The sequence below is a fragment of the Podarcis liolepis genome (genome assembly GCF_965112155.1).
Source record: "Podarcis liolepis genome assembly, chromosome: 3".
In the NCBI taxonomy this organism is placed as follows: Eukaryota; Metazoa; Chordata; class Lepidosauria; order Squamata; family Lacertidae; genus Podarcis; species Podarcis liolepis.
The window spans coordinates 99,668,812-99,682,597 of record NC_139557.1 but is presented as its reverse complement, the minus strand read 5'-3'; positions in this window follow the sequence as shown (position 1 = coordinate 99,682,597).

Sequence of the window (13,786 nt, the reverse complement as noted above, 5' to 3'; positions counted from 1 at the left end):
TTTTTCTCTCAAACAATAATTGTGTTCCAAGAGGTTTTGCAATATTTTGACTCCATCCAGAAACCTGTAAAACCCTCCTCGCATTAATAAAATATCTCTTTCTGCAGCTATCCTACTTACAAGTCGTTAAAAAATAAATAAACTGGAACCTGGGCTGTCATCAACTGCTAGGGAACAGACGATTCTGTGGAACACATCCCAATTTATTCTTATTATATCTGTACATTCATGTGCATTTAACTCATAAGCGGCTTTGGGAGCCAATTTTGGCTGAAACGTAGGGTGTAATGCAGCAGAATAAATGAATAAATAACAGACATAAACCCAAACCACCTTCACGTTACTGGTTTGAATGCCTTCTGAGTTGTTAAAAACCTACTTAAGAATCTTAAGCAATCATCTAAAAAAACCTGTACCTTAAGAATCTTAGTGGCAATACAGTAAGATTGCCTAAAACCAAAATCGTCTATAGTCAAAACACACTGGGTTCAGTGGCACGTGGGATTGCCAATGTATTTATTCCTGGATGCATGCTGTTTCCCGCTCCCTTATTTATTTTTTATTATTCTTCTGCCAAGTGCATAAAGCTGAATGCGCACAAGTTAAATGTGTGCAAGGTGTGGGCTGACTGTATAACATTCCTCTAAAGCATTTATTTCTGTCTGTAATTCCTTGGATCAATCAATAAACAACAAGCACTATAGAGGCTCAGACAAACCTGAATCTGGGGAATGTGTGGAGCTCACACTAGATCCCATAGGAGAAATCTGCCCACAGTATTTTTTTTATCTCACACTCCTCCTGCATAACTTGACCATTTATTGATTTCTCATAAGACCAAACTTCAACTAGGATACATGCTCAATTGGGTATAGCATGGTGCTGATAATGCCAAAGTCGATAGCTACATGTCCCTGCATTGCAGGGGGTTGAACTAGATGATTCTTGCGGTCCCTTCTAACTTTACAATTCTATGATTCGATGATCTGGCATTACCATTAGCAGTATTGATTTACCACTGTGATAAATTTTGAACAATAAGATGAATGACCGACAAATGGAAGAGAGTCCTTTGCCAGGCATTATTCAGTCTGCTACATAAATAAGCACCTTAAATAATGTAATGAACCACTAAGAAGACTCTAATGCAAGGGGAGGGCCCAGCTACACACAATGGTATATTAAACCATAGACATGTGGTTAAATAAACCAGCCAGTGATTAATTTGTGATAAAGAATGGTAAAAACAAACTGATCTTTATTTCGTTTTCTATATGCTGGACCATGTATGACTAAATCAGGTAAGGTAAAGGTAAAGGACCCCTGGGCAGTTAAGTCCAGTCAAAGGTGACTATGGGGTATGGTCAAAATATATAAAAAAATAAATAAATTGTCCAGTAGCACCTTAGAGACCAACTAAGTTTGTTCTTGGTATAAGCATGCACACAATAGCTTATACCAAGAACAAAGTCTCTAAGGTGCTACTGGAATTTTATATATCTATATAATCTATATATCTATATATCTATATATCTCTATATCTCTATATCTCTCTATATCTCTCTATATAGATCTATATATCTATAGACTGAGTCAGACCAACATGGCTACCTACCTGAATCTAGAACTATGGAGTTGCAGCGCTCATCTTGCTTTCAGGCCGAGGGAGCCGGCGTTCGTCCACAGACAGCTTTCCGGGTCATGTGGCCAGCATGACTAAACTGCTACTGGCACATGGAGAGCCGTGACGGAATCCAGAGTGCACGGAAATGCTGTTTACCTTCCTGCCACAGTGGTACCAATTTATCTACTTGCACTGGTATGCTTTTGAACTGCTAGGTTGGCAGAAGCTGGGAGAGAGCAGTGGGAACCCACCCCATCACATGGATTTGAACCACTGACCTTCCGATCAGCAAGCCCAAGAAGCTCAGTGGTTTAGACTACTGCATGTGAGCAGTGTTATTTTTGTTGTTGCCCAGTCACTTCCTACACATTTTCCCAATGCTACTCCCATTTCAATTGTTCAGCATCTCTTGGCAACCAAATCGACTTCTGTTTAAAAAAGTAAATAAACCAGGAAGCTGTATACAACATACCCAGTGTGCGTGAATTATCAGAGCTATAGCTCTTTCCCAAACAGTTATTTGGTGCCTCAACTCTTCAAAACCCACATTTCCACTTATGGTGCAATCATATAAACCAGGGGTGGGGAACTTTTTTCAGCCTTGCGGGTCAAGGTCCCTTTATCTTCACAAGCCCCATGGACCAAGTGAAATGAATCACTATATAATGAAAAACGAAAAACAGTAAAGGAACACTAAAGGAAGAGTTTTATATTACATTTTGCAAAACAAAGACAAGGCCCACACGACAGTCTCTTCTTGCATATGTACAGTGGTACCTCGGGTTTCAGACGCTTCAGATTACGGACTCCGCTTACCCCAGAAATAGTACCTCAGGTTAAGAACTTTGCTTCAGGATGAGAACAGAAATTGCGTGGTGGCAGTGCGGCAGCAGCGGGAGGCTCCATTAGCTAAAGTGGTACCTCAGGATAAGAACAGTTTCAGGTTAAGAACGGACCTCCAGAATGAATTAAGTTCTTAACCCGAGGTACCACTGTACAGGAGAAAACTATTTAAGTGAATCTTATGTGTATGGTAGCACTGCCTCTCCCAAACAGAAGGCTAAGACATGGGTCAACTCACTAAGATGCTTCATAACTACAGGACAAAGTGAGGTACCATTGCCAAGGCTCTTGCTGATGCAATTTGTAAGTTCAAGTTTGTGGTGTCCCTTGTTCCATGTCACAACATCCTTTTTGAAGTCAATCTTACAAGCAAGCCACTACAAAATAAGGAAGCTGATTTAAATTCAGCAAAGGACCAAGAATTGCCTTGTGGGCTGAAAGTGTGATGAGGGTTTTCAGCAAGTTTTGATAGCTGATATTGAGATTGCAAAGCAGCTAGGAATGCTACCAAACTCTGAGAAAGAAAAAGGAGAAATAAATGGCAATTTGAGTATGAGGCCTAAGAAGAAGCACCGCCAGATTCCAAGTAGAAATTCATAGTAGGTTTCTACTATGCTTCCTTAGACATGGCCAACCATGCAATCTGTTAAAGAGTTTCCAACAGATACAATAATATAATTCCTTATTTGTCTTTCTGTATGATATATTCAAAAAAAATCTACTTCAGATGTACTTAAGGCCTGCAAGCACTTGGAAAAATAATGGATACACAGCGGAAACAAAGATAACGATGCTGAATATCTGTGGTGTGAACTTATAGCAGTAGCTCAAAGACTTTCAGAGTTGAGGCCGCCACAGAGAGTACTTATCTTCATTCCACAACAAAAGCTCCTGGATAATGTGCTTAATGTTTCTTTCGCTCTAAAGATCCTTCTCATGCTTCTGGTGTCAGTGGCAAGTGGTGACTGCAGTTTCTCAAAGCTCAGACTTATAAAAACTTACATGCACTCAGCAATGTTGCAAAAGAGGCTGGTTGGCTTGGAAACTGTATCATTTGAACATGGCCAAGCACCAGCCCTTGATCTGAAGGAATTGGTGACAAAATCTGCAAAGGAAAAGGCACGCAAAGTGAGATTTTGATGTGCCTGAAATTGAAACTTTTAAGAGAATTGAATTTTAACATCACATTTCGCAAGATTATTCAATAAGCTTTGTGTGCAGCTAAAATGTTTTCTTTTGCATTTGGGAAAGACAACCAAAGAATGTTGCGCTTTAAAATAAATTTAGCAGTTTCAAGTTTTGTGCTTTTTATTTTTCTACAGCTTTTGAAAATTGATGTTAGCAATTTTTTTGGCAGGGGTGCAAGTAGTTAGCCTTGCCCAGCGCATAAAGTAGCCTGGCACCAGCACTGTCCAGATATCAGTTCACCATTATAATTAGAAACCAGTTGTTCTATATATATGGAAGCATAGGAGAATAAACCTTGTGTATACTTCTCTCCTATGATAGAGGCCTTTTATTACATCTGACGGTAACATATTATCCATAAGATATTCTTAATTATCCATAATTGAGAACTGGGAGGCTGCTGGCACCCATGGGGAAAAGTTTGCTATCCAAGAAAAAACACCTTATCAAAAGCAGATGATTATAAGAGAACTGGCATATACATCACTCAACCCGAAGTCAACCTGAAGTCTCAGAATTATAGTGGCAAATTCAATGCCAGGAGAAGGTACCTGTTGCTAGAGAAGCAAACAAAGAGCTATAGAGAATGACGAGAGAGGACATGGATATATAAGAGGCCTGCTGAAACTGCATGGTCACTGTTTTAGGAGCAGAGTGTATAAGTCTTCATCTCAGCTGCAGATTCACATTGAATTGAAATGTGTTCATTGGACCCCAGGCTTGAAGATCTTGCTGGGACCATATAACCCTGGTCCTAAAGGATCTTCATTGGCTCCCATTACGCTTCTGAGCACAATTCAAAGTGTTGGTGCTGACCTGTAAAGCCCTAAACAGCCTATGCCCAGTACAGTGGTATCTCGGGTTACAGACGCTTCAGGTTACAGACGCTTCAGGTTACAGACTTCTGTAACCCAGAAATAGCACGTCGGGTTAAGAACTTTGCTTCAGGATGAGAACAGAAATCGTGCTCTGGCGCGGCGGCAGCAGGAGGCCCCATTAGGTAAAGTGGTGCTTCAGGTTAAGAACAGTTTCAGGTTAAGAATGGACCTCGGGAACGAATTAAGTACTTAACCCGAGGTACCACTTATACCTGAAGGAGCGTCTCCACCCGCATCGCTCAGCCCAGAAACTGAAATCCAGCACCAAGGGTCTTCTGCTAGTTCCCTCACTGCAATAAACGAAGTCACACGGAACTGGAAGAGTGCCTTCTTGGTAGTGGCACCTTCCCTGTGGAATGCCCTCCCTTCAGAGGTCAAGGAAATAAACAACAATCTGACTTTTAGAAGACATCTGAAGGCAGCTCTGTTTAGGTAAGTTTTTAAGAACTGATGTTTTTATTTTGTTTTTAGATATGTTGTAAGTCACCCAGAGTGGCTGGGGACACCCCACCAGATGGGCAGGGTGTAAATAATAATAAAAAATAAAAAATTTAAAGTATCTGCTGAAAAAGCCAAACATACATGGAGAAAGCTGAAATGTTGATAGTCTGTAGGCCTTTGGACCAGGATGCAACATAGATATCCACCCACTTGCTGAGGTTTAGAATCCCTGGTCAAAGTTACAGATGCCCATCCCTGCTAAAATATATCCTGGGGTCTTTTGTTCCATTGCAAATGTCCATTTTCAGCCATGTCTATGACCCAAGCACCCAAACCCTTTTCTTTTGGGCCACTGTCTTTATATAACAGTCTTTACTATTGCTGTATACTGAATGTGTGTTGGACTACAACTCCCATCAGCCCTTTGACGTCTGCAGGGCACCACACTGGCTTCCGGTGATTAGGCATGGTGCAATCTGTCAATTTTTGTTTCTTGCAGATTCTCATTTTTTTTCAATCTTAATTTCAGCTTTCCCCATTTCTGCACCAGTTTGCAATTTTTCTTTTAAAAAGGCTACCAAAGGCTATTGCATGGCTAGCGAGTAGACCAGGTGGCTGAGGATGCACCGGACAGATTGTGGTACTTAGACCCATCTGAAAGGAGGCCAAGATCTACCAGTAGGTCCACTGTTTGAGAAACACTGGTCTAATGCAAAAACACACGCCAAGCAATAGGTTGCATGAGGAGCACTAAGGAAAGTTGAGTTGTTCACTTAAGTCCTTCACCATGGAAAAATGTTTGGCTGTCCATTAATGTACCAACTGGGAGTCAGACGTCTCACGGTTTCCTTTGTTCTCAGAACAGCATAGTCAGGCAAACTACAGCAAAATCAATTTCATGCTGTGAACATCTAGTCCTACAGTCTTCAAACTCAAACACTGGAGCTGGAAAGCTCACAAAATAGGATCAATAAAATATCTTAGGTCACTTATTTTATTATTCTAACTCTATGGAGCCAAAATGATTGCACAACCGTCTTTTCTGTTTAAAAATTACCCCCGCCCCACCAATTCTAGCATTCTCTAGATTTTAGACAATTACCCAAGAAATGTTGTTTGCAATAGCTTCACTAAATGTGCTGTCAGGGAATTAGCTAGGTCACTAATTGCATTATGTGCATGCTGGAAAAAAGTGTGTTTAATGTTCTGTTATGTTAAATTTGATCACACACTTCCAGTTCAATTATTTGCTGCAAAGAGGAAGAATGAAAAGTACCTGCATCATGTCAGATGACATGATTTTAGGATTGTCAAAGAATCCATTTTCTTTTTCTTAAATAGCTTTGTGGTGACCCCAGGGTATGTTCTACTAAGGTAACAACTTGCTAAACCAAACCAGGTCTTAAGATAAACTATGTTGCTGCATTATATGTAAGGGATCAACACAGCTGCCTGCACTTTGGACTCTATTTGGGGTATGGTGATGGGGGCTGTCATGATGAGCTCTTGCACTTCAGAAATTACCTTTCATTGATTGGGTTGAAATTGAAATTAAAAATTACCTTTTGCGTGGAAAACAGCGTCAGGGAGTAGATTAGGCGAGAACCAGTCAATAGTGAAGCAATACTTGCTTTTTAATTATTATTAACTCCTTTCCTCCATTGCATTCCTGGAACTGCCATTTATTTCTCCTTCTTCCACTACATGCCCATTGTGAATCGATCAACTGCACTGTCTAGTCTGCCTAGCATATGAAAAGGAGCCTACCTGGCTTCCTGCTCAGAGAGACCAAATTAGCTTTAGAGGAAACAGAATTCTCTAAATAAGGGAGCAAGTCTGGGTTTATAAACAGATGTCCTTGGCAGCAGGGCTTTAGCAGCGAGGTGACACTCTGAAGTGGGGAACATATCAGGAGCAGTGGAAGAGAAAAATCTTATTTGACTCATGTGTTCCTCATTCCACAGCCCCGGAATGACACTCACCAGTGAGAAAAATGAGGTGGGGGCCAGGAAGAGAAAGCCATGTTTTCCAATACAAGTACTGTACCCTTTGTCATGATTATATATACAGTGGTACCTCGGGTTAAGGACTTAATTCGATCCGGAGGTCCGTTCTTAACCTGAAACTGTTCTTAACCTGAGGTACCACTTTAGCTAATGGGGCCTCCCGCTGCCGCCACGCCGCCGCACAATTTCTGTTCTCATCATGAAGCAAAGTTCTTAACCCGATGTACTATTTCTGGGTTAGCGGAGTCTGTAACCTGAAGCGTCTGTAACCTGAAGCGTCTGTAACCCGAGGTACCACTGTACAGAGCTTAATGTGAGCTTGCACAATTTGCGAAGCCAAATGCACATCCTTCTAGTGTATTCAGCAGTGTATTCATTAGCCTGCCGGCTGCTTCCCAATTCTCTTGTTTTGGTCACTCTCAGGCAATAAAACCAGGGATTCTTAGCTGCTATGAAGGACAGCATTTGGCTCATTGTGTCATCCATCCATGCATGGATTAGTAATCTAAAGTAGCAGGTGTTTCAAGAAACAAGTATGCTTAGCATGTTTGGGAAAGCCTTGCCTTTGAACATAAGAGGTTATCCTACAAAGTGATGTTCAACTCCCTCAAGCAAAATGTGGTACACTGAGGAAGCAGAGCTAGCAATCGGCTTTTGGCATCCGAACGGTGCCAATTTTTTGAATAAACTTTCTTCTCATATAGTTCTCCCTCTTAATGGTGTCTCAAATTTGAAGAAATCCCACCACACACAGTGACATCCAAAGGGAGCAAATGATTGTTACCACAAACCATAGCTTTCTCTGTGAAATCAGACTGGGAAATCATGCGGGTAAACTATGGAAGCTTGTCCAGTCAAGAAGTCACACAAGAAGTCAGGCAATCAGAGCACACATAGATAAAAGGAAAAGAGAAAAGGGAGTATGAAAGGCTTAAGCCTGTTTCGCAACCATCAAACCATGGTTTGGCCATGATTTGTGAGTTAATAAGTAAGCAAATGATCCAGTTTTAAAGCAAGAAGCAAGGCTGGTCCAGAAATAGTTAAGACATTCATAATACATTTTTCTTTCTTTCTTTGTGAATTTTTTGCTGGCTGCAGAACAGAATACAAAACAGTAGCAGCTGCTCCCAAGCTGCCATTTCAACAGCATTCAGCTGCCTTCATGGAATAATCACAAAATGTTGAAAAAAAATAAATGATCTCATTTATTCAATACTACCACCAATTATTTTTAGGAACCCACGGGGTGGAATTCAATATAGTGCTAAGGAGATCATTCCACCAGCACAAGCATTTCTGCTTGTCTGATGGGACAGTCTCCCCCGCCCCCCTGCCCAACCCTCCAGAGTGGATTAGGGAGAGGAGGGGGAGCCTTATTGTTATAGTGGGACTCCTTTCACTGGCTGAGGTAATACCCATAACACCTGACCAGTGTATTGGACTTGACAAAAGAGTGTTGATAGCCTATGATGCTCCAGTGATGGAATCCCAAAGCAGCAAAGAAGCCTAGGTGATGAAGGAGATGACTTACCCTGATTCCCCAAGTTGGTAGAATCTGTCCCTAGCGATCCCTGGCATCTTCAGTTAAAATGATCAAGTAGCAAATGACAGAAAAGGCCACTCTGCCTGAGGCCCAGGAGAAAAATCCTGGGCTCATTAGACCAAAGGTCTCTCAGAATATGGCAGCCTCATGCCTGCATATATAATATTGAGGAAATTAGTGTTAATGCCTACAATTTTGCAAAACGCTTTAAAAATTTTTATCAAAATGTTTCAATTTACATAGAATTTAATCTAACTTTCTTAGCAGCTTATTCCCACCTCCTACTCCTCTCCAAACAACCGACAGGGGAAATCAATATAGATCTATGGTCTTGAGTTGTGAGATGCACAGCTCCACTTGAACGATCATAGGGAGATCCTGTCTGCTATGGAGCCCTTCCCTTCCTCAGTTTCAGTTTTGCTAGATTTTGGATGAAAGGGTTGCTAGCATTGTGATAAATGGTTCTGAGAGTCTCTCTTGTTTCGATTCTGAAATTGCCTTTCTGCTCTGTTGAACCACTGATCTGTAACACCTCACAGATATGTCTTTACAATGTACAGCAGCTGATATCGGCACACTTGCTATGATACTAGACTATAGGGCAGTGCTAGAAGGATACTGCTTTCATAGTGCTGCGTTAAACCAGGATACAGGCCCCTCACCTCGTGTCATAGTATGTAATGCTGTTTTTGAAATGTCCATTGTACTCATGATTATTTCATGCAGCAGTACACCCTGTTTCCTTTCCTACCTATAACACAATGTTATAACCTTAAACTTGTTACAACTCCTAGAAATTTAATCATTTAGAAAAGAAGGTGTACCCAGTGGGATTGTAATATGATGTGGTCTCACTGCCTCAGCTGCTGCTGCTGCTTTTATTGCTAGTTCACAGATTTAAGTGCTTTCCTCCAGTTCCCAAACCCGCTACCAGTACAATCTGAAACAGCCAATATCTACAGTTTGATTGTTTTTAAGATGTGAGGAAGAAGCAATTAAACGGGCTGTTTTCTCACAAGTAGCCCAGCTAGCAATCAGCCAGGATAGTTCAGAGCTGAGTAAGGGCTAGCAAGCTGGGAGGCACTGGGAGGATGATGTAATCTATAATGGAGTTTGTGTGTTAAGTGGGCTTGTTTAGCACCTCACCAGCAGGGCTTCAATGGTCTGACAAGAAGGCTGAGAGAAGATAAGGAGATCTGTGCCTCAAATAAGAAAGGACTGCTATCTAAGTTCGGAGGGGTCTGGGACCCTGGGACAGTGACATAAAAGTATTCCGTAAAAGCCTAATAATCTGATTGCAATATGCTGGCCGTTTTCACAGAATTGTAGAGTTGGAAGAGACCACAAGCGTCATCCAGTCCAACCCCCTGCAATGCAGGAATCTTTTGCCCCAAATGGGACTCGAATCCATGACCCTAAGATTAAGAGTTTCATGCTCTGCTGTCTGCAGTGGCGTAGCGTGGGGGGTGCAGGGGGGCCCGGCCGCACCGGGCGCAACATCTGGGGGTTAGGGTTAGGGGGCGCAAATCCATGGGTTAGGGGGCGCAAATCCACGGGTTAGGGGGCGCAAATTACTTGCCTTGCCCCGGGTGCTGACAACCCACGCTACGCCACTGGCTGTCTGAGCTTCCAAGGCTTACCAAGCTACATTTGCTCTAGGATTACTTTATGCGGAGGGTGGAAGTCTGAAAATTGTGACAGAAATGTGGAATTACACTAGATCTATGTGCCAACAGCCTCTTGAAATTCTCTTCCATATATATATTTACTAGCAGAAAGTTCAGCACAGCTCAGAAGATATTATAAACCAAAAAGTCTTGTGTGTTTTTGGACTGCACACACACACACACACAATTCAGTGCATCTCATGGCATCGAAATGTAGACGAAAACCACCTCCACCACCTTGGGAAACCTCATTTGTAACCATCATGCCAAACTGGGTGACCTCATGCCAAATTCATGTTTTGGTCTGCCATCTTAATTCAAAATGGCACTTGGCATCCAAACACAGAGGAAGATCTCTGCCTCCTCCTCAGGAACCCTTGTACCAAGTTCAGTGACAATACATTAAGAGACATACAAACTGACACAGTTGCAACCCATCATGCCAGATTGGGTGACAGTACCTTCAGAGCCATCAAAATTGGTGCAGATTGAACCTGTGATGCCAAATTGAGTGAAGTCCCACTAAATGGGGGTGATGAGATCTTCAGAGGCATCCATACCAGTGCAGTTTGGACACATCATGTCAATATTAGGGTGAAGTCATGCAAAGGCTACACTTTGGTCTGCCATATTGACTCAGAATGACACCTGGTGTCCCTACACCTCACCCGTCCCATAGCCACAAACCCATGCTGTAAAGAAAGCTATATAGTAGTATATCAGAGACAGGAATCCTGAGAAACTGACTGACCAATCAACACATGTCTTCTTCATAAATGCTGCAATCCTCCAAGGTCATACATTACGTCCCATGGGATTTAGACAGGGCCGCTTTTGAGGGTAATCCACACAAGCAAATGCTGGTTTTAAGTTAGTTCAGACAGACTTTCTGCTTTTGCAGGAATGACTAGGACAGTGTTTTTCAACCACTGTTCCGCGGCACACTAGTGTGCCGCGAGATGTTGCCTGGTGTGCCATGGGAAAAATTGAAAAATTCGAAAGATTAAAAAAAAGTCAAATTTTCGCCCACTAGGCGGGCACCGGACTGTGTACACCCTATTTTCCATCCGTCCTGGGTGGGGATCAGATCGGATGGGATCGGATGAGAGCGGACAGGCGGTCCACTCTCACCCGATTCCCCATAGAGAGCAGCGGGGCTCTGACATCTCCCTCTCCACACACAGTAGTGGTGTGCCTCTTGATTTTTTTTTATGAAACAAGTGTGCCTTTGCCCAAAAAAGGTTGAAAAACACTGGACTAGGAGACCCCACTCTGGGCGGCTTGCAACAGAATATTAAAATACGATAATCTATTAAACGTTAAAAGCTTCCCCAAACAGGGCTGCCTTCAGATGTCTTCTAAAGGTATGGTAGTTGTTTTTCTCTAGCCAAAGATACTCCAGTTGTGCCTTCATTCCAGGTTTAGAATTAACAACCAAGCTGTTTTAGATCTGTCATGTTCTGGAGAAGTATCAGACCTTCAGGATGCACCATGTTAGGCTTCAGGGAATCGGCTCCCTCCCCTGTGGCAGTAGATAAGCAGAACAAATGAAAAGGAGTCTTCTTACTAGTTAGAAACTTTAATAATCACAGTGAGAGAACAAAGAACCCACCTCCTAGCAATTGCCTGTGCTCCCAATTAAGGATCCCACCCTCAGCCATCCCTATTAATCTATGTCACTTCTACGTCTTGTAATCTGAACTTGTACCCGCTGTGCTTTCTGTTCTGCCACTTTCTGAGCTCTCCGTGACTTTGGAGAAGCGGGGTGGATGCTGTCCAGAGACTGTGAATCTGTTAACCCTCTCTCTTCCAGTGTTTCTTCTCCTAGCTGTTCCCCATCCAGTATTTCCCAGCTTCTGCCTTCTGAACTATGTCCCTCTGCAAACCACTGTTCTAAATCTATACTGTCTTCCTCCTCCTGGGAAGATTCAGGGTCCAGATCAGGAGCACGGGGAGGGGGAGGCTTCCACACACCATTAGCCCAATTATTTGCTGAATAATGTCTGTTTACTTGAGCCTTTGAACACAGCTGTTCCATTTTTGGAGCATAAACCTGCTTCCTTCTTGCCTAAACTTGTCTGTGCTTCTTTTCCTCCCTCTTTCAGAGAAGTGTAGCAAGATGCACCACCTACTGCATTCTGCCTGTATCCTGACATTGCCAAGTTGCCTGGCTGTAACTGAGGCAGAATGTACCAAGCAGTGTGAAACTCTTGCTCATAAACCATTAAAACATTCTGCTTGACTGGCATCCAACAGCCAAGGCAAGCAGCATGGCTGGGAATTGCACTCTGACATTGACCCCTCGTGGCTAAGGGGGTCTAGGATGGGGTGGGCTGCTTCTCTGGGCCGGAAGGATTAGCTAGCACTCCATATTGCCCCATGGACAGATCTGAGCAGATACAAAACCTGCACACCCCACACTATTTTTGTTCATTTAAAATATCTCTGTACAACTTTTCATTTGCAAAAATTGTTCAGATAACCAAAACAAGAGAATAACTCCATAAAAGTCAATAGTCATTAGACTAGGAGAAGTAGATTTTATAAAAGGCAATACCTATCCTCTGCTCCAGGACCACTGTGAATTTTTGAATTTTCAGTAGCTGATTAGTTATACCATAATTGTTCAGGGTGTCTGAATAAACATATTTTAAAAAAAGAAATATACAGATGTATAGGAAGAGAGTGTGTGCACTACTTCTGAAAAATATTGCATCTACTGTGTTGTCTTCTATCATTTTTCCAGAATGCAAGCTATGACCTTGCTATAGAATAATGTAACTTCAGTGAAAAGTTCAGTTTTAATGTTTTCTGTCTAGACTTCCCCATATTAGCCTCATCTAAGGGAATAGTTTTCTGTCTGTGTCAAAGAGAACAGTGAGCTGTTATGAATCCTACTGGGTTGTTTATTTGTAAATTGTGGCTCCCCCCCCCCTCAAAAAATTGCTGCAGTGTAGCTGGATAATAGAATGTGTGCACAAAACAAATAGTTTCAATATATTATAATTCCTCCAGAAACTTTGCTATTAATATGGCCATCCATGGCTTGAATCCAATATGTTTCTTTTATTTAAAACTGCCACAGATATCTAACCTATTCCATTTGTACTCTGCTCCTCTTAGTTTTAGAAATTGTGTTCCAGCAGCTGAAGCAAATCAGCTGTTATACCAAAATTAGGAAATATGAATAACTTCAAAGCTTAATTAACCAAAGAAATACAATTGAAGATGAGATCTGCTTAGAAACCTTAGGGCAGAGCTGTGTAAATTGTTCAGCACAAATAAGCAGGACAGAGAACAGAGCCTGTAACTGCATGATTTGCATATTATTTTAATAATGGATGTCAAATACAGTTGATACAGTACCCTTCCTGAATCTAACTGTGCAATGCTATGCATGTTTTCTTGGTCATAAGTTCCACTATGTTCAATGGGGATTACTCTTGAGTAAGTATAAGATTTCAGTCTTAGGGTGCAATATATAAGTGATCTCTTGAAATATATTGATGTGAAGGCCAAACTAAACCCCATTCAAACAATCATACCTATGGAGAGAAATGCAAAGAGAGAGGGATCATACCTGCTGCACATCCCCT